The following is a 20,031-nucleotide window of genomic DNA, read 5'->3' as shown; positions in this document are numbered from 1 at the left end:
CGCAGGAGCTGAGCTGGAAGATGTTTAATACTGAACGATAATAGAATTCAATGCTCATTATTCAAGAGCAGGCACGGGTTCTGGCCCGTGGTAATTATTAAAATCATGTTTATGCCGAGTAATGCGGTGAACATCACCTAGTTTTGACCCGGCTGCGTGCAGGAGGTGGGGGGGGCATGTTTTACATCTTATCAATTGGATTTAGACCGTGTTTGTGCTGCGGCAGGAGCACGGGGCCTGTTCGTGGTGATTAGCAGCACGGCCAGCGGACGAATGGCTGTCGGGCTGCCCGCCCCCCTCGGATCCGTGGGACCTCGGGTCCAGGGAGACGTGGGGACTCAGGGTGTCGGCAGGGGCTTCTGGCCTGCTTCAAGGGCCTCCTCGGCCGGGTCCCACCTCGCAGTTGGTCATCAGCAACAGAGACGGACGGCACATCAGGATTATATCCGAAGGGCCGCCTGGCCTGCGGTGGGAGGCACGGGCGAGCTACTCGTGGGCCAGCACGATGCCCACCAGGTGCTGGGAGACATGAAGCGTGCCTGAACTTCCAGCATGTCTCTCTGTCCCTGGCCGACGGACAGAGGGCCGGGGTCCGCTGTGAGCCAGGACCCAAACGTCCCCAGATATTGTCCCACCTGCTTGCCCAGAACCCTGTTATTGTAGAGCCCACGGAGCCATTTCCAAGTCCGCGTGCACGAGAGCCTTGCCCGTCCGCCGCCTCGCTGCGCGCCTGTGGAAGCCATTCCACGTGCCCGTGGCTGTGCCAGGCTGCATTTCTGTCGGCTGCTGCAGCAACTGCCCGGGAGCTTGGGAGGGAGCCGGTCCCTGGAGTCTCCACGTGCCTGACGTCGGAGCCTGTGGGCCCCCTGTTTCTGTTCTCCTTGGGCACGAGGCTTAGCTTCTTGGGCACGAATTCGGTCCCTCGTGAGCCCCACCGCGGTCGCACTCCCCGCGGAGTCAGGGGGAGCCTTGGCTGCCTCCCCTGCTCACCTGCTCTTACGCTTGGGCGTTGAGCTCTGCTCCCCAAGGTGGGGCTTCCGTGTGCACGGATGCACCCCGCCAACAGGCCGCGGCCTGGACCCCGGAGGGCCGAGAGGTGCCCGGGAGAGAAAGGCACCGCAGGCCCACGTGTCTACAGAGTGGCTGCCTTCCGCTGCTTCTCGTCACGCTCTCAGGGGTGCCTGGGATCTGGCTAATTGTCAAAATCTTCCCCGGAATAGAGAGCATCCTCCAAACTCCCATAGGCGCCACTCGGGGCCGTGAACACGTTGTTCTCATTATTGGCCGTCGCAGCATATCTTGATGAGCGCAAATAGATTTGTTTTCAGCTGAAAATCTGCTATTCTGAATTTCTTAACGCTCGTTCACTGCTCTGTCTCAATTCCTCTGTCGAACGCCTTTGCGGGAAGAGTCCTGACGGCCGTAGGTGAGCTATGGGCTGGTGAAGCCAGCAGATTGAGAGCCGGGTGGTAGCGAAGTGACGTTTGTGCTGCTGACTCACCGGGGAGGAAAAGACAAGATTGGAGGACATAATTAAAAAGTAGATTGGAGGGGCGCCTGGGTGGCTCAGTCGGTTAAGCGGCCGACTTCGGCTCAGGTCATGATCTCGCGGTTCGTGAGTTCGAGCCCCTCGTCGGGCTCTGTGCTGACGGCTCAGAGCCTGGAGCCTGCTTCGGATTCTGTGTCTCCCTCTCTCTGACCCTCCCCCGTTCATGCTCTGTCTCTCTCTGTCTCAAAAATAAATAAAACATTAAAAAAAAAAAAAAGCAGATTGGAAAATTGTCCTGATTCACAACGCACAATACCAGGTTCCTCGCGGACCGGGGTCGGGAAGTGCACTCTGCCGTCCGAGTGCATGTGTGTGCATAGATACACACGTAGGTCTTCCGTGCGGGGACAACTGACCTGTGTGACGTGGTCCCAACTGCTTTCAGACCGTGTGGTGGCCCTGGGCAGAGGTCCGTGAAGACGAGGTTCGGCAGTTTGGGGGATGGTGGGGAAGGTAGAGGGTTCCAGCAGGAGGTGGGGCGCTTGGGGCCCGTGGGGAAGCGGGGGCCCTGGGCTGAGGGCAGAGATCGCGAACCATGAGGCCCGGTTCCTGCACACAGGGGCTCAGGGCCAGGCTGCCGGGCAGGGGGCTCCGCCCTCAGGTCCCCCCCCAAGCCAGAGGGACATTGCCAGTGGAGGGGCTGCTGTGATCTCCCTGTGCCTGCCGAGGTCGGGCTGCTGCCGGAAGTGAGGGAGTGTGTGGGTGAGGGAGAAGCAGGAGTAAAGGTGCCGGAGGGCTGAGGGTCAGCGGGTGTGGACACAGAGAGCCAGAGGGGCGCTGAGGGGAGGAGAGGGTGCCCCCCACAGACAAGGGCGCCCGAGGGCAGGGAGGTGCTCTGGTAGCCAAGCTCGCCCCACGATGCCCCGGCCTCCTGTAATTCTCGTGCTGGATCGCTTATCCTTTGGGCAAGACCCAACCGCCGCCTCTGACCTCCTGGCGGCCCCCCGTGGGTTCCTGGACTGCGAAGCAGGCGGAGAACCCCAGGGCCCCCCGGGACTGCAGCAGGAAATCCACAGGACCGGCCTGGCAAGCCCTGGCCAGTGGCTTTCTCTGTCTTCCCTCTGGCCCCCCTTTGGGACAATGTGCCTCTGATGAACACACAAGCCGTCAAGCCCAGAGCTGCCTTCGAACTGCCATCTCCCGGGGGCGTCCTGCCCCCTCCGGGGACAGTCACCCAGCGGCGTCTGTCTGCCCCACCCCCGCCGGGATTCCCACAGCAAGCATCCCTGGGTTCACTTGGCCCCTGCCATCCCTTATGGGCTGAACGGTGCCCTCCCAGGCTCACCTGGTGACATCCTAACCTCCAGGACCCCAGAACAAGACTGTCCGAAGGCAGGTGACAATGAGGTCACTGGGGTGGCCCCGATCCAACGGGACCGGGGTCCCTATGAGAAGAGGGGGTCAGGGGGCCCTGCACAGGGGGTCGACCACGTGAGGACACGGAGAGGGACTGCATCCCCTCGTCCAGGAGAGAGGCCTCGGGAGGACCCAGCCCTGCCCACGCCTGGGTTCAGACTCCAGCCTGCAGGACGGGAGTCGCGCCCTGTCTGTGGTCGCTGCGTGCAGCAGCCCCAGCTGACCGTGACACCGCCCCACTCACGGTTCCGTCACCCGCGTCGTGACCTGCTTGCGATGACGGACAGGCACGTGAGGGCCGCAGCAGGTGAAACGCAGGTCCAGGAAGCAGGCCGTCTGCCGTCGGCCCCCGTGGACCTTGGGCCCCTGCAGCTGGCGGGTCTGGGCGCATCCGTGTCCCCACCCACACCTGCCTCCTGCAAAGCCCGAGGCCCCGGAGGGCACAGTGCGCCCCTTTGAGGCGCCCCTGATTATATGCTGAGGTTTACGTGCCCCTGGCATTTGTGCTTAAGTAGCTTCTCCCTTCCTCACGGAGACTTTTAATGGGAAAAGACATTAAGTTTCTAACTATAGAAATCAGATAAAAAGGGAAATAAAACACCAGAGCTCGTTGCTGATCAGTAAAAAGTTCAAAAATAGATAAATATCATACATCGCATCAAAGATTTACAATTAATTACCGTTTCTATACCATTGAAGCTGTCAAGCAATTTGATTACTCTTCTCAATTACAGGCTTTGCAACCCTCCCCCCCCCAAAGTACAACTGACATTTCTAATTGCTGATCTAAGAATCTGCTTCCCAAAATAGACGGAGAAGACAAAAATAAGTGTGATACATGAAGAAGCTTCACGACACAGTGTGGAGCAAACTGTCATGGAGAGGGGCAGGGGCGGGGGCGGGCAGGGGCGGGGAGCTGTCCGGTCGGCGGCCTCGGACGCAGCAGCAAAGAGTGCCCGAGCCCAGTCCTGTCCCCGGGCTGGAGAAGGGCTCTGTGTTGCCCACCCCCTCCTGTGTCTAACCCCAGACACAAGACCGGTGAGTGACCTGGTCACTCACAGGGCAGGTGGTCCTCAGCCAGAGGCAGGTGGCGTGAGAAGGGGGGGTTACCTGGGTGGGATGGTCTCGATGTTCCCATGGCAGAGGGAGCCCAGGGGATAAGACACGGGGCGGGGCCTGGACGCCGGCCTCTGAGCACAGGGTCACGGTTCCCCGCGGTCCCACCTGCAGCTACACACCCTCCCCCCAGGCCTTCCCCCTCCTTGGCATCCCTGTCCCGCGGCCTCCCTCTGCTGAGGGCCTCAGATGGCCACTTAGGGCGCAGTCGCCGCCTTGAGCCATAGACCCACCCGCGTCCCACACCGCCAGCCGCCTGCCCCCAAACGGCTCCCAGGTGCCCCTCCGCACACCCCTCTGCCCCGCCTTGCCGTCCCTGCGCGGCTCCTGGTTCTGCACCCCAGGATGTGGGACACGACCCCCCACACCAGGACTCTAGCTGCGCTGGGCCCGCCCCTGCACCTGCTCTCAGCCTCCGGACGCGGTCAGCCAGCCAGTCCTTTGACCCCGCAGCTCAAGAAAGCGTGGACTCCAGGCGTCCTCTCTCCTCCCGCTGCGCTGGGATGTGCCTCCGCCCGCCTCTCTGAGGCACATTCTCCGGCTTGTCCCCATCTCGCAGGGGCCGTGGGGCTCTGAGGTCAGAGCTTCTGGCCCCTTGTACGGAGAAGCTGCGTGAAGCTCGAGGATATGCTGCAGAATATGGCCAGTGAGTGGCAGAGCCAGGACAGGAGCTCGCCTCTGCGTCTGTCCCCACGGCGAGGACGCTTAGGTACTTACAGGTGCCCGACCACACGGGGTCGGGGGTGCAGGGCCACCTGTGAAGGATGGGTGGCCGCCAGGCTGTGGGGCCAAGCGCCCTGGGAGGGATGAGGTGCTGGTCGGACCTTCCTCCTGTCGGCCACCGCAGGCGAGGGTCCCACGTGGGGGTAGGGTTGCCTCGGCTGGCCCGCTTGGCCCTGCCCCTGGCTGTCCCTGGCCATCTCGGGCAAGTGACCGAATCTCTGAATGCCAGCCTTTAACTCCTGTGAACAGGGGCTTTGAGGCAGGTCCGACTCAGCTCCACAGCCGGTCGCTAAGTCCACGCGTTCGTCTGCTTCTGTTCCTTTCCGTGGTGGGCCAGCCCTTCCCGAGGACCCAGCAGGTCCCAGATTCCCGGGTCAAGGGAGCATCTGACTTGTCACTCGCAGAGAGGGGCACTGCGGCTGGACTGTTCAGACGGAGCAAGTCCCTGATGGCGTCTGAAGCACCTCCAGGACCGTGCCCGCACGCACCGTATATATAGTCCACGTGTGGCCCGACGAGAGGGGAGGATGCTCGCGTGACCTGGCACATAGCGCCTCGAGCACCCCCGCGGTCGCCCTGCACCATCCGAGCTCAGCTTGGTTTTCAGGTGGTGAGATGTGGTCTCAGGGGGTTAAGCGAGTCCTTGCGGGAGCGCGTGGGGTGAACCGGGCAGGGAGCGTCCTACCGTCGTCTCACACGGCGCATCTGGTTCGAGCCCGGTGTGGCGGGAACCCTTGGCGGAGATCTCCGGCCACGAGGGTCCCCCGTCCTGACGTCCGGTCAGCGGCGCAGCCCGGACAGGTCTGGGCCGAGCCTGATGAGGGGCCGAGGCCGCAGGCGCCTCCGGGGAGCCCGTGCCCATCCACGTGCGGTCCCACGCGAGGTCCCCGGGCACAGCGTTCCCGGACTCCACGGGCGTGCGCGTTGCTCAGGTTAATGTCCCCGTGTGCCACGGGGGTCCTGATAGGCGGTTAAATCTCCTTTGGGGTGTGCCTGTGAGGTGTTTCTGGAGGGGCTGAGCTTGGGACGTTTGAGCCTCCATAATCGCAGGAGCCGATTCCTATAATAACCCCCTTGTATACACGCCCTACTGGTTCTGTTTCTCCGGAGAACTAAAGACCTACTGTGCTCCAGGGGTGACTCCCGCTGGCATTGGGTTCCTGTTAAAGCACACAGCCCCTCTGCCTGTAGGACACAATGGGACACGGGGGCCACTCGCCCTGGCCCTCGAGGGGCCTCGGGGGGTGGGTGATGGGCTCCCCAAGGAAACCCAGGGTCCGCACGGCCCTCAGCGGCAGTCACAGAACTGAGCCCACTCCCGGGACTCAGGAGGGGAGGCCACATCGTGAGACCAACGTCGGGACGGCATCTGACTTTTATTACTCTGCCTGGGTCAGCTATTTCATTAAAAATTAGAGTTCCTGCTTGATCATTTGCGTGGCTCTGACTCATATCTGATGAGAGATTTTCATGATCACCCATAAATTTGAGTGCTTATTTAAGAAAAAAAATCAGTGGTGGAAATTTATGATCAATCGTGTAAATTTTTAGAAGCCGGCATTGAGCTGCCACAGGAGTATGAAGTCTCCCGGCCTGGGAGAGACTCGGAGAAGCAGGGCCGCTTCTGGGAGCCACCGTGTCGCTGGTCGCTGGTCGCTGGCGGTCGTCGACGGGGACACAGCCCCCGTCCCCGATGCCACGGGGGAGACGCTTGGTGGGGAGGAGCAAAGAGGCCCAGAGTCTCCCCACCCAGCCTCCCGTGAGAGTGCTCGTACTGTCGCGCTCCAGGGGGACTTGGACCAAGAAGGGGCAGCATCTATGAGGATACCGCGGACAGCGTGCGGGGGGCAGGCAGCACCGTGGTGAGTGTTGGGAGAGAAAGGTCCCCAAGAGGGTCCCCCCACCGTCGGCGTCCTGGAGGGAACTGCCCGCCTGGGGGCTGGGCATGTCCAGCGCCTTCCCTCGGGACGCTCCCGCCCCCGCAGAGGGCCCCTCGCTCCCGTCCCGTCCCGGGGGCCCCGCTGCTGTGTGGCCTCGCAGAGCAGGGCATCAGCGTGGCCTCCGACTCGGCCAGGGCCCTGGAGGCCGCTTCCGGAAGCAGGGGCTGACTTCTGCTGGGGGGTCTGGTGGGTCCGCAGGCTCCTGTGTGACCACGCCCACCTCCGGCCACTCGGATCCTCAGCATCTCTCGAGGTTCCGAATTCGGGCGACCAGGTTGTCTCAGCTTATCCCGGACTTGGCTCGTTTGAAGACCGAAGGTCCCAGATCCGGGGAACTCAGTCCCAGGCCAAGCGGAGCGACCTGCCACCTGCTTCTGCACACGGGTGAGAGAGGGGACGTGCTGGTCCTGGACAGACGTAAGACACGGGGTCCAGAGGAATCGCCCAGCACAAGGCAGCGCCCTGGAGACGCTTGGACCAAACCCCACCTCAGGTCCAGCCACCAAACCTGAACTCCACAACCCCCCCCCAGATCCACAGCCACGGAGGGCGGGGATCTGGGCTCTGTGGTCCTGCTGCTCGAGCGGGGCGCGCCGAGGTCCTGCGGCACGAGTGAAGGCCGCTGACACACAGTGGGGGGGGGCGTGTACCCCAGAATCGGGGTCCCGGTCATCGTGGTAAAACAACATCATCTGTCACACTGATACGCAGGGACAAACACTGCCCACCGGAACGACCACGGAAAAAAGTCATGCAGTTTTGATATGCATGGGCTGAGGCCACGCTCCCAGAATATCCCTCACTTTGACTTCAATGTATCTTCTGCCCACTCAACACAAATGCAGTTTTCCTTTTTATGACTATCAGTTATTTACATGGAAAAAATGTAAACAGAGCCCAGCTACCAACAGCCGCCGCTCCCACAGCCTGGCACCAGACAGACCTGTCCACAGGCAGGACCCCAGAGGTGCCGAGGGAAACGCACAAGGCGGGTGACAGCCAGGGACAGGCTTGGGCGGACTCGCCTTCCCTGTCCAGCCAGGTGAGGACAGCCACCCAGTCCCACCCTTCCCTCCTCCCTCCCCTCCCCCTCCCCTCTCCCTCCCCTGCCCCTTCCTCCCTCCCCTCTCACTCCCCTCCCTCTGCTTCCTCCCCCTCCCCTCCCACAGCCCCCACTGGCCTCTCCCCCTCCTCTCCCCTGCCCCTCCCCACCCTTGCCCCTCCTCTCTCCTGCCCCTCCCCTCCCCTTCCTCCTTCCCCTCTCCTCCCCTTTCTCCTTTCTCCTCCTTGTTCCTCCCCTCCTCCCTCTCTTTCCCCTTCTCCCCTCCCCCCTTCCCTTGCCCCCTGCCCCCTCCCTCTGTGGTCACTTGTTTCTCCTCCTAATGTCCTGTCCATCAGGTGTTCCTCTGAGTTCTGGGAAAAGAGGCAGAACGGACAGTCCCTGCACCAAGATATCACACAGTCACTGACAACCTGTCCTGTGTGACGAGTCTATCCATTCCTCCCTACACAGCTCCCCAGTCTAGGCCGAGCACCAGCCCAGGCCCAGGGAGGTGGTGGGAGAGTGGACACAGCCTCAGCCCAGCCCCGAGCAACCGCGGAGGCCGGCAGACGGCTGCTCTCTCGCTGAGGGTGCTCCTGGGGGGCAGAACACCCCCCCCACCTCGGGGTAGTCTGACCTCCTCCCACCCCCCGTGCTCAGGCCACGCGTCCCAGGCCCAGCGGCCGGCGCAGAGGAAGGAGGGACGAAGACACAGACAGGAGCCCCTCTCCTCCCTTCCAGGCCACACGGAACCACACTGAGCCCTGCCCCTGACTCACCTTTAAATGGAGGTGGTCCTGGGGGCACCCTGCTGGCTCAGCGGGAGAAGCACGAGACTCTGAGACTCTTGATCTCAGGCTTGTGCGTTCGACCCCCAGGCTGGGTGCAGAGATCACTTTAAAAATAAATAAATGATGTAAAGTGGGGTGCTCATTGCACTCGCCGTGGTTGTTGCGATAATTGAGGAGAAGGAGAGAAATGGTGAACGGGCAAGGGTTTCCCCGGCAGGCCCTTGCTGGCCGTGTCTACACTGCCAGACGCAGGGAGCGAGGGGCCCAGGACTCGGGCGTTCTCTCTGTCCCTGGGCTGTCCGGGTTCAGGAGAACGAGTTGAAAGGTGGCAGAAGCCGCCCTGGCCGTGTCCTGGGCTTCGCCGTCTCCCCATCCTTCCGACCCCGGGAAGCTGCCTGTCCTCCGTCTACGCGGGGTTCGAGCCCGGGACACCGAGAGAAGCATAGCCCCGGCTCACTTGTGCCGCCCTGATTTTCGTTCTCGCCGTCACTGGTCGCCTATTAGCTGGTGTTGATCTAACACAATCAAATTTATCAATAAAATCATCATACGGGACCACGCAGACGCGGGGCATGACTTTCCTGCTCTCTGCTCTGTCCCCTGCTGTGTGAGAGCCCTGCAGGGGGAAGACCACGACGGGGCGGGGGGGGGGGGGGGCGGGGGCGGGATGGGGAGGTCCTTCCTTCTGGGGAGCCCGGGGATGGCCAGCGGGGTCTGAGGGACACGTCCCTGCAGACACGCGAGACTGTCGGGTTGGGTGGCCGCTGAAGGTGGGCCAAGGAACCCCATCATTCCCGGGCACCCCCAGGCCAGAGTGGCTGGTGCTAAACACAGGGTCTTGCCCTCGGGACACTGGTGACCCAGGTCAGGAGCGGCAGCAGGTGGGAATCCGCCATCAGCAAAGCGCCCGGGGACGACCACCAGCTCTCTGCGCCGTGGCAGGGAGCCCAACCGTGCCACAGGGGACGGTGCTGGCTGTGGCCCGTGAGCTGAGGGGGGAGGCCAGTGCCGAGGGGTGGTCGGCTGGTGAACAGCAAAGGGGACACGGGGCTGCCGTGAGGGGCTGAGCAGGATGTGTGTCCCTATGTGACGTGTGCAAGCTAAGCAGTTAAATTGGAGGAGACAGCGCTGGGGGGACAGGCGGGGACGCTGTGCTGATTCTGTCACACACCCATTTGTATGTTCCCTGGAGCCCCCGGTGATGCATTAGCCCGAGGACCCCTTCATAATGCCACTGCAGAGAGGCCGCACCGCCATTTGTGACCGTCAGTCAGACAGTGGGGGACGAGACTCTGCGTAAATTATACCTATTTCACTCTCAAAAGCCACTTTTGGGAGAACGTGTGATGAATTTACGTGTCTCCCTGGATTATGCTGATAAAGCCGCCGTGGCCGCGGCGCTGAGAGAACCTGAGCAGAAGGTGTCAGATCTGCGATCTGCTTCACGGCACACGTTTTCTTCTGTGGACCTTAAACTCGGGAACATCAGGCGACCTCACGTTCACGCAAAGGAAGAAAGACAGGGAATGGCCATTTTACCGCGTTACACACACGGGGAACCCGGGACTATGCCAGCCTCCTGTGTGGAAAAGGAACACTCCATCTGGTCGGGAAGGTTCTCCGTGCTTCCGCTCCCCTGGCCTCTCTGTCTCCTCTCGGCCGGCTGGTGGGTCCTCCAAGGGCTGAGAGATCGTTGTCCCCGGCTCGAGCATGTCGGGGGGGGGGGGGGGTGGGCACTGGAGTCCGGAAGTCAAAGCCCCCACGTCAAGTCCCCATCCCCAGGACCACAGCGGGTGCCGGGGGGGCGGGGGGTTGCCCAGGGGGAGGGGTCCTTACAGAGGTGACCAAGGTACACTGAGGTCCTGAGGGTGGGCCCGAGCCCTCCCAAGCTGGCATTCTCATCAGGAGAGATTAGAGACGGGAACACAGGGACGGCCGTCCCCCCGTCCCTGTCCCCAAGTCGCACAGGGGGTTGAACTAAACCGTTCCCTTTCCGTTCTATATTCTTTGGGTCTTTTACTTTATTTTTGGGTTAAATTAGATGAGAAGAAAGCTTCCTCTGTGTAACAGTCACTTCTAAGAAAAGGCAAATTAAATTATTCCTGAGGGGCTGTGTCTTCTTTCACGGAAGAAGAAATAAAATTTGTACAGAGCGCTTCCTGCCCAGGACCAGCCCTGCCTGCTGAGGAGGACAGGCCTTTGGTTCATTCAGTGCAGGTGCCTCGGGACGGCTGTCCAGGCCCGCGGGAGGAAGGCGACGCACGGAGAAGCGTGGGTGATGCGCGTGTATGCATGTGCTTGTGGACGCTCACGTGTGAGTGTGTGTGTGTGTGTGTGTGTGAGGGGCTCCGTCATTTGGGGAAGGATGGGGAGGGACCTGACGCCTGTGGGAAACTGAGACCCAGAGAAGAAACCCCAACGCCATGAGCTCTGTTTCCTGTTTAGCCAAAGAACAGAAGAATTCCATGTGTTTCCTGGTTAAAGTTGGTAGACTGACGCATTTGTTTAAATATCATGTTTTTAAGTTTACTTATTTATCTTGAGAGAGAGAGAGAGAGAGGGAGACTCAGAGAACCTGACTGGGGTAGAAGTGGAGGGAGAGGAAGACAGAGACAGAGCTTGAGCGGGGGAGGGGCAGAGAGCGGGGGAGACACAGAATCGGAAGCAGGCTCCAGGCTCTGAGCTGTCGGCACAGAGCCCAACACGGGGCTCGAACTCACAGACCGTGAGATCATGACCTGAGCCGAAGTAGGATGCTTAACCGACTGAGCCACCCAGGTGCCCTTATAATAGGGTTATAAATATAAATTTGTCACCCTGTATTTGTAACATACTTGAAAACTAAACAGAAAGGCTCATCTTCACCCACAGAAAACTGATGGCTCTTATCATTGAAAAAATAATTTTCTTCTTACCAGGATAATTTACAAATAGTATCTGGTCCCCTAAAGCCTTAAAAGAAAAAAAGAAAAAAAATTTTTTTTCAGTTAACTCCAAATTACCTCCCTCACTGAAACATGTTTTTAACATGAAAAGACTATTTCTTTTTTTTTGAAGTTTACTCATTTATTTTGAGAGACAGAGAGAGACAGCTGGGGGAGGGGCAGAGAGAAAGGGAGAGAGAATCCCAAGCAGGTTCAGTGCTGCCACCACAAAGCCCAATGTGGGGCTCGAACCCACAGACTATGAGATCACGACCTGAGCCGAAATCAAGAGCTGGATGTTTAACCCACCGAGCCGCCCAGGCGCCCCCAACACATCTTTTATAAACAGAGTACACATGCAGGTTAGATGCACACGTCCATGTGCAAACACCCAAATACAAGAAGGGCCGGACCCCCAGGACCACGTGGCCGCCTGACAGGTGCCTCGGCCGGGAGCTCGGAGTCAGAACCACCTGCCGTGTGGGGCAGCCAGACGGGTCCTGCGGGCACCTCTCCTGCCCGGGATGAGGGACACCAGGGCGTCATCGGGCCGGTGGTTCTGGGCAGGGCCCTTCAGGCTGCGAGGGTCAGACGGGGACTCAGACCGGCTCAAGCAAAGGGCAAAGGGGTTTGCGGAGGACAGCGTGGGGACACCTGTCGGGTTCTCTTTCCCGAGAAGCACTCTCTCCACCCCCCCGAACCGCCAGGCATCTTGAATGGGGGTGGGGGACGAGGCCACCTGGTGGAGAGGCTCAGTGTCCCAGGTGTCTGGGTCCCATTTCCATTCCTGGGGTCAAATCCCCACGGGCCTGTGTCCCTCCCCCGTGTACCCTGAAATCCACTCTCTGGTCCACGTGGCTTCCTGATCTCTGGGACTTCTTGGCCCCCACCATGGGGGCTGCGGGTGAGCTCACGGCCCCGTGCACACACCCTGGCTCCCTGCCCCCACCCCCCCGACCCATCAGTCACGCCCCACCAGCAGCTCCGGTGTCTCTGGTAAGACCTGTCCCTCTGTGCACCTCTCTGTGCCTCTCGGACCCCCACCGCGGGAGCCGGGAAGGGCGTCCAGAGGCGCTCAGAGCCTCCTTGTGGCTCAGCCCCGGAGGATGCTTCCCTCATCACGAGGGATGTTATTTTTGTTAAGTACATCTGCAAAACACATCTGTTAATTTTCTGTATTTGTTTATCCACAGTAAAAATCTGGATTAGTAACTGTTTCGCACTGTAGCTCACAAATAAACATGGAAAAGCCAACACAACAGAAATACTCAAAGATGGTGAGCCCCGGGGTTATCACGCAGGCGGGCTGTCCGGAGAAGGGGGCAGAGGAGACGGGCGTGGAAGGCAGTGTCCTCACTCGCGGGGCCGGACCCGCGGAGCGAGGGGGCGTGTGGACACGAGGTGGGTGCCCAGAGCCCCGGGTTCCACCCCGTGGCTGCTGGTCTTATAGAGAGAGCCCAACAGAGGGAGGAAGGCGAGGGTAACTCGGCTCAGAGCCCGGTCCTGGTGCGGCGGGGGGACCCGTGGGCAGGCAGGGCGATAACCGCCTGGAACGGGAGCGGTGAGGCCCTGACACCTGCTGTCCTGTGTGTCCAGTGGCACCCGCAGGGACTCAGCATGCTTCCCGACTGAGAAGAGGTGGTCGGGATGCACCCGGGTCACGGTCAGCTCAGGAGCCCTAACAGCCCCTGGCCCGACCTCAACAGCATGGACTTCCCAGCCTCCTGGACACTAGGCTCCCTTCCTGAGCTCACTTGTGACCTAATCGCGTCCCCAGGCCCCCACCTCCCGAGCCCGTCCCACTGGGGGTTAAAGTGCAGCACAGGTTTGGGGTACAAACCTCCATCCACAGCACCTTGCAATCCAGACGTGACCTTCGAGCTGACCTTTGTCTTCACTCCGCAAGGTGGACAGCCTCACCCATCCTACAGATATGGACACGGAGGCTCGCATGTGACGAGGGCAGAGTTAGCCTCATGAAGGTGCCCACATATGTGACACTCTGAAGACGAGGCAGAAGAGGAAGGGGCGGGAGGCGCAGGAGAGGGAGGATGGGGGCAGGAGAGGGAGGATGGGGGCAGGAGAGGGAGGACAGGGGACAGGAGAGGGAGGATGGAGGCAGGAGAGGGAGGATGGGGGACAGGAGAGGGAGGACGGAGGGCAGGAGAGGGAGGACGGCGGACAGGAGAGGCAGGATGGGGGGCAGGAGAGGGAGGACAGGGGACAGGAGAGGGAGGATGGAGGCAGGAGAGGGAGGATGGGGGACAGGAGAGGGAGGACGGAGGGCAGGAGAGGGAGGACGGCGGACAGGAGAGGCAGGATGGGGGGCAGGAGAGGGAGGACGGGGGACAGGAGAGGCAGGATGGGGGGCAGGAGAGGGAGAACGGGGGACAGGAGAGGCAGGACGGGGGGCAGGAGAGGGAGGACAGGGGACAGGAGAGGGAGGACGGAGGGCAGGAGAGGGAGGACGGCGGACAGGAGAGGCAGGATGGAGGGCAGGAGAGGGAGGACGGGGGACAGGAGAGGCAGGATGGGGGGCAGGAGAGGGAGAACGGGGGACAGGAGAGGCAGGACGGGGGGCAGGAGAGGGAGGACAGGGGACAGGAGAGGGAGGATGGAGGACAGGAGAGGGAGGATGGGAGATAGGAGAGGGAGGATGGAGGACAGGAGAGGGAGGACGGAGGCAGGAGAGGGAGGACGGGGGGCAGGAGAGGGAGGACGGGGGGCAGGAGAGGGAGAACGGGGGACAGGAGAAGGAGGATGGGGGGACAGGAGAGGGAGTATGGGGGACAGGAAAGGGAGGACAGGGGACAGGAGAGGGAGGATGAGGGACAGGAGAGGGAGGACGGAGTACAGGAGAGGAAGGATGGGGCAGGAAGGGGGCAGATGGAGGACAGGAGAGGGAGGACAGGGGGCAGGAGAGGGAGGACGGGAACAGGAGAGGGGAGGACGGAGGACAGGAGAGGGGAGGATGGGGGTAGGAGAGGGGAGGACAGGAGACAAGACAGGGGAGGATGGGAGACAGAAGAGAAGGAGGATGGGGGTAGGAGAGGGAGGACGGAAGGCAGGAGAGGGAGGACGGGGGACAGGAGAGGGAGGACGGGGCAGGAAAGGGAGGACAAGGGACAGGAGAGGGGAGGACAGAGGACAGGAGAGGGGAGGATGAGGGTAGGAGAGGGGAGGACAAGGGACAAGACAGGGGAGGACGGGGGACAGAAGAGGAAGGACGGAGGACGGGGGACAGGAGAGGGAGGATGGGGGGTAGGAGAGGGAGGACGCAGGGTAGGAGAGGGGAGGACAGGGGACAAGAGGTGAGGACAGGGGACAAGAGGGGAGGACAGGGGACAGAAGAGGGAGGACAGGAGACAGGAGAGGGAGGATGGGTGGCAGGAGAGGGAAGATGGGGGACAGGAGAGGGAGGATGGAGGACAGAGAGGGAGGATGGACGGGGGACAGGAGAGGAAGGACGGGGGCAGGACAGGGAGGACGAGGGAAAGGAGAGGGAGGACAGGGGCAGGAGAGGGGAGGATGAAGGACAGGAGAGGGAGGATGGAGGACAGGAGAGGGAGGACAGGGGCAGGAGACGGGAGGACGGGGAGCAGGAAAGAGAGGACAGAGGACAGGAGAGGGAGGATGAGGGACAGGAGAGGGAGGACGAGGGGCAGGAGAGGGAGGACGGAGGGCAGGAGAGGGAGGACGGAGGGCAGGGGAGGGGAGGACAGGGGACAAGAGAGGGGAGTACAGGGGACAGAAGAGGGAGGACAGGAGACAGGAGAGGGAGGATGGGTGGCAGGAGAGGGAAGATGGGGGACAGGAGAGGGAGGATGGGGGAAGGAGAGAGGAGGGCGGGAGGTTGGAGAAGTAGGACAGGGGAAAGGAGAGGGAGGATGGGGGCAGAAGAGGGGAGGACGGAGGACAGGAGAGGGAGGATGGAGGACAGAGAGGGAGGATGGACGGGGGACAGGAGAGGAAGGACGGGGGCAGGACAGGGAGGACGAGGGAAAGGAGAGGGAGGACGAGGGGCAGGAGAGGGAGGACGGAGGCAGGAGAGGGAAGGGCGGGGGGGCAGGAGAGGGAAGGATGCCTTGGAACCTGGGAGACGTTGTTACAACTCTGGGGGGGTTGCTCCTGGGTTACTGACATCCTGCAGGGTCAGCAACAAACACCCCAGCTCCTAAGGTCAGGAGTGCAGGTGAGAGAGACCCCATCACCTCCAGCGAAGCCGGGGCCCCAGAGGACAGAGGGGCGCGGCCGTGAGGGGCCTCATCACGGGCACAGCACAGCCCCCTCTGCTCACCGTGGGGCAGCCGAGTGGTAGAGGGATCCCTCGCTGAAGGACTGTACATCTTCCGAGTTTAATTGCGAGTCCTGTGGTCCTCACATGAGTGGCAGGCGGGCGTTTCCTCTCCTTTCTCTTTTTAACTCCAGATGATTGCAGTTGATGGCAGCAGTCACCCGGTGGCCTCTGGGATGCAAAGATGGGACAGGTTGGGGCGGGGCTGGGAACCCTCCTCTCTGAGGGGCAGAGCCGGGGTAGGGGGGGTCAGGAGGGGCGGGCAGGGGTGGGAGGAGCTGCCCTGTCCTGAGCGAGTGGGGTGGGGGGACCCAAGGGCCAACGGACAAACGAGGTGCCGAGGGGGCAGCTGCACTGAGGCCCCAGGGGCCCCACTTCTTGGTACCCGGCTCTGTCGCTGGCATGAGGGCTCTTAATGTTTGCAATAGTCCTGGGGAACATTCTAGCAAGACGGTTCCCATTGCCTGCATTTCGCACCAGAGCGGTTGGCCGGCCTGTTGGGAGTCACCCAGAAGGATCCCAGTTCACCCCCTCGAGGGGCCAGGACCGGGCCGTCGGGTTTCCCCGGCCCAGTCTTGACTGGCTGTCGGGTCCGTGAGTCCCGCAGACCGGCTGGTGGGGCACATTGAGGCCCAAGGAGGCCCTGCTCATGACCTCTGGCTGGTCCTAGAGTCCTGGCTGCAGAGAGGGGGACATTTCTCTGTGCACAGCCTTGGTCCTACCTTCCCAGACAGGGGTGCCGGGAGGGGGGAGTCACCGTGGGGCTGGACAGGCGGCGGGGACCTGGGGCGAAGGCCTGTATTCATGCACCCGCAGGTCCGGTCTCCGTTCTGGCGGCTGCAGCCCGAGATCCAGGCCTGGGCGGGGCTGGTGCCTGCCGAGGCCTCCTCTCTCCTTGGCGTGTAGACGCCAGCCCTCCCCGGGGCCCTGGGACTCACCCCTCCGCAGGGAGAAGCCGCACACGCAGCTCTTCCCGGGGGCCACGAAGGGACCTGCGCTGGTATGTATCCCATCACGGCTCTGAACTTAGTTTCTCCAACAACATCCTATTTGTGTGTGTGTTTAATAGCAGTCATTGAATTACCAGCTTGTAATATCATATCTGGCCCCTGTAGAGATCCCATTATCCATTTACATAAACAAATGGCACAGACTCATTAAGTTATTAATACCTCGCGAAGGCACAATCACCCTGTTTACATCTTGGAACGGATTTACAGATATTAGAACCACGCATCCGCCGAATGGAGGGAAGCGGGTGAAGGCTGGGCTTCGGGGTCGGCCCCCCCCCCCCCCCCCCGACCCGCGGGCTCCCTGGGAAGAAGCCACTCCCTCCGTTCACGCTTTGCCACCAGTCTTGGCTGCCTCCTCGTGATGGTTCTGTCGGTGGCTCTTGTCCCCGAGCTTGGTGGAGCCCGGCCACGTGCACTCAGGTTCGTGTGTCCGATCCACCCGCCCTTTCGTGGGCTAGGAGTTTGTGGCTAAAGTTTGGTCTCACGCCCTGGAGGCGTCTAGGGGAAAAATGCAAGTGCGAGGTTCCAAGAGCCCCTGGGGGCCAAGCACGCGGGACAGAGCTCTGGCCCTGAGGGGGGGCACCATCTACAGTCTTTGTGGGGTCCCAGTCTCTCCCCACCGGCCTTCCTCTCGCGCCCCCCACCGGCCCTGCTCCTCCCCTGTGCTCCTCCTGTTCCTGGAAGTGCTCTCTTTCTTCTAAAAATGCCAGATGTTGGGGTGTCGGGTGCGGTGCCTCGGTTGGTTAAGCGTCCAACTCTTGGTTTCGGCTCAGGTCACGGACTCATGGTTCGTGGGTTCGAGCTCCGCGTCAGGCTTATGTGCCGACAGTGTGGAGCCTGCTTGGGACTCTCTCTGTCTCCCTCTCTCTCAAAAATAAATAAACATTAAAAAATAAAAATAAAAATAAAAATAAAAATAAAAATGCCGGGTGCCACCTTCCTGTTTTTATTCAAAACTTCCTACAATCCCCTGGCCCCTCCCTCTTTCGCGCTTCCCTAAGTAAACTGCCCTCGAAACAATCATTTCCCGTCCTGATGAATCTCTTCCGTGGGGTGTTATTTGCTGACGGAGGACTTGCCAGGCACGTGACCCACTTCTGCAGCCGCATGGGCTGTGGGGGAACGTTCCGCTTCTCAGAGCCCCCGGGGCCTGTCTCCCCCAGAAGGGGCTCCGGCCAGGACCACAGGGACACGCGGCTGCAGGGGTGTGCGAGGAGGGCGGGAGAATTCCCTTCATCCCACTCTGCCTGGCTCGCTCTCACGTGGAGAACCTTCCTCAGAGATTAAGAAAGACACCCAACGACGTGGGGAGCGCATCTTGCCAGGGAGCCGCAGCCTGGGATGGAAGGCGGGGGGGGGGGGGGGGGGGGGGGGGGGGGGCCAGGCGGGGGAGGGGGGACCTGCCTGGGGGACGGGGACGCCTCCTCACCTCTCCCGGGCGTCAAGAAGGAAGCTCATCTATCATCCTGCTTACCCACAGCACAAACCTAATTACGCAAACCTGATCTAAGGCCTTAATTAAATTTTTCAAAACGTGGCCTGTTCTCTCTGGAACCTGCGGGATGGCGTTGGCACCCTGCTTCCTTCCGCATCGGCGGGTCCGCGGAGCCGGTGGTTCTTCGGGAGGCGTGGGAATCGCTTGTCCTCACCGCCCGCCGGCCGCCCTCCCGGGCTCTCCCTGCACGGCTCCTTCTCGGGAAACCTCGCTCACACCTCTGACAGACACCCGCAAATCAGAGCCCGGAGCCCGGCAAACCTGCGCTGTTTGTCAATTTAATATCCTAGAACAAACAGCCTGAATCTCTGTCAACAGCCATTACGCGGAATCATATTGTGTTTCCTTTTCTATAAATCCAGCTCATTACCCCGCGAGACGGATTTGGGCCCCGTCCTCCTGTTTGCCTCTCTTGGGGACACAGATTCTGCCTCCCGGGGACGCGCTGATCGGGGACAGTAGGCATACAGGCGTCGCCTCTCCCACTCAGCGAACTGGGGGACAGGGCCCCGGCGGGTCTGGGATCCCCGCCTCTCCTGCACCTGCCAGGTGTGCGTGGCTCGGGGGCGTGGGGGCGCGGGGCCCTGCCAGGTGTGTGCCTCAGGGGTGTGGTCACCACGCCCCAGGCCACCCTCTGTCCGGAGGCTCTCCCAGGCCCGGAAGGCTGGCTTGGGGCCCCTGTCTCCAGGGCTTGGCGCCTTGTGTGGGTGTCTGTCCCTCGGGAGGGCCACGTCAGCCTCCTCCCAAAAGGCCGCGGACAGGGGGGACCGGCTGGAGGCCCCGACTCCTCAGCAGCAGGGGCGGGGGGTCTCCCATGCGGGCTTCCGGGGTTTAGTGCTGTGCTTCCCCCATTTCGCCCTGAACTCCCCTGCGAAGTAGGCAGCTGGGGCCCCAGGGTGCACGGCCAAGGGCTGGGACAAGGGTGCTGGGTGCTTCTGAGGTCGGATGGAGAGCGCAGAGCCCTTGGCGGGGAGCCAAGCAAATCCCTCGGGTGCTTCTGGGGCCACGAAAGAAGCGCGTGGCTCACAGGGTTCTTGCAGCAGTGGGGTGCGGTGGCTGTGACACCTCCAAGTGACAGTCAGGGAGGGATGCAGCATCACGGTGACCACACGCTTACACACGTGCACACACAACGCAGGCTCACACCTGCACACGCGCACACAATCCTCCCACGCCTGGGCGCAAACTCCTGATGGTTGTGGAGAAAGCAGACACAGCAGCTGGCAACGAGGCCCACCCGCCCCGGGCACACTGAAGGCGCCACGCCTTGCACAACACGAGTCACACCCCCCTCGGTTCTGCGACCACAGAAATCTCGGCTCTTTTTCGCCACGGACGACAAGACCCAGGAGAGGCTGCCCCGAGCCATCTCGACCTGCCGCGTGGCGGTGGCGCTCAGCTCCTCTGGCAAAAGCCGCTTTTGTTGCCCACCAGGCTGAATCACGGTCCCCATCCGTGGACCCGCGGACACATCGCCTGACGGGCACAGGGGCTTTGCCGGGGAACAGAAGGGTCTGAAAGGAGGAGGTGACCCTGCGTGATGATAGTGGACGCTTCCTGTAGCCACAAGGCTCCCGCAGGAGGGAGGTGGGGGGTCCCGGCAGAGACGATAGTGGAAGCAGCAGCGGGCAGGCAGGGGACTTGGGGCCACCGCCCAGACATGCAGGTGAGCAGGCGTGACTGCTCCGCACCAACCAGGGGAACCCCGCTTCTCCCTCTACCGCTCACGAGCTTCTGACACCCTGTGTGTGCGCTTTCCACGCCCAGCAATTCTGACCCACGAGACGG

Source organism: Panthera onca, chromosome B4 (assembly GCF_046562875.1).
Source record: "Panthera onca isolate mPanOnc1 chromosome B4, mPanOnc1 haplotype 2, whole genome shotgun sequence".
Taxonomy (NCBI): domain Eukaryota; kingdom Metazoa; phylum Chordata; class Mammalia; order Carnivora; family Felidae; genus Panthera; species Panthera onca.
Note: the sequence above shows the minus strand (reverse complement) of the source record.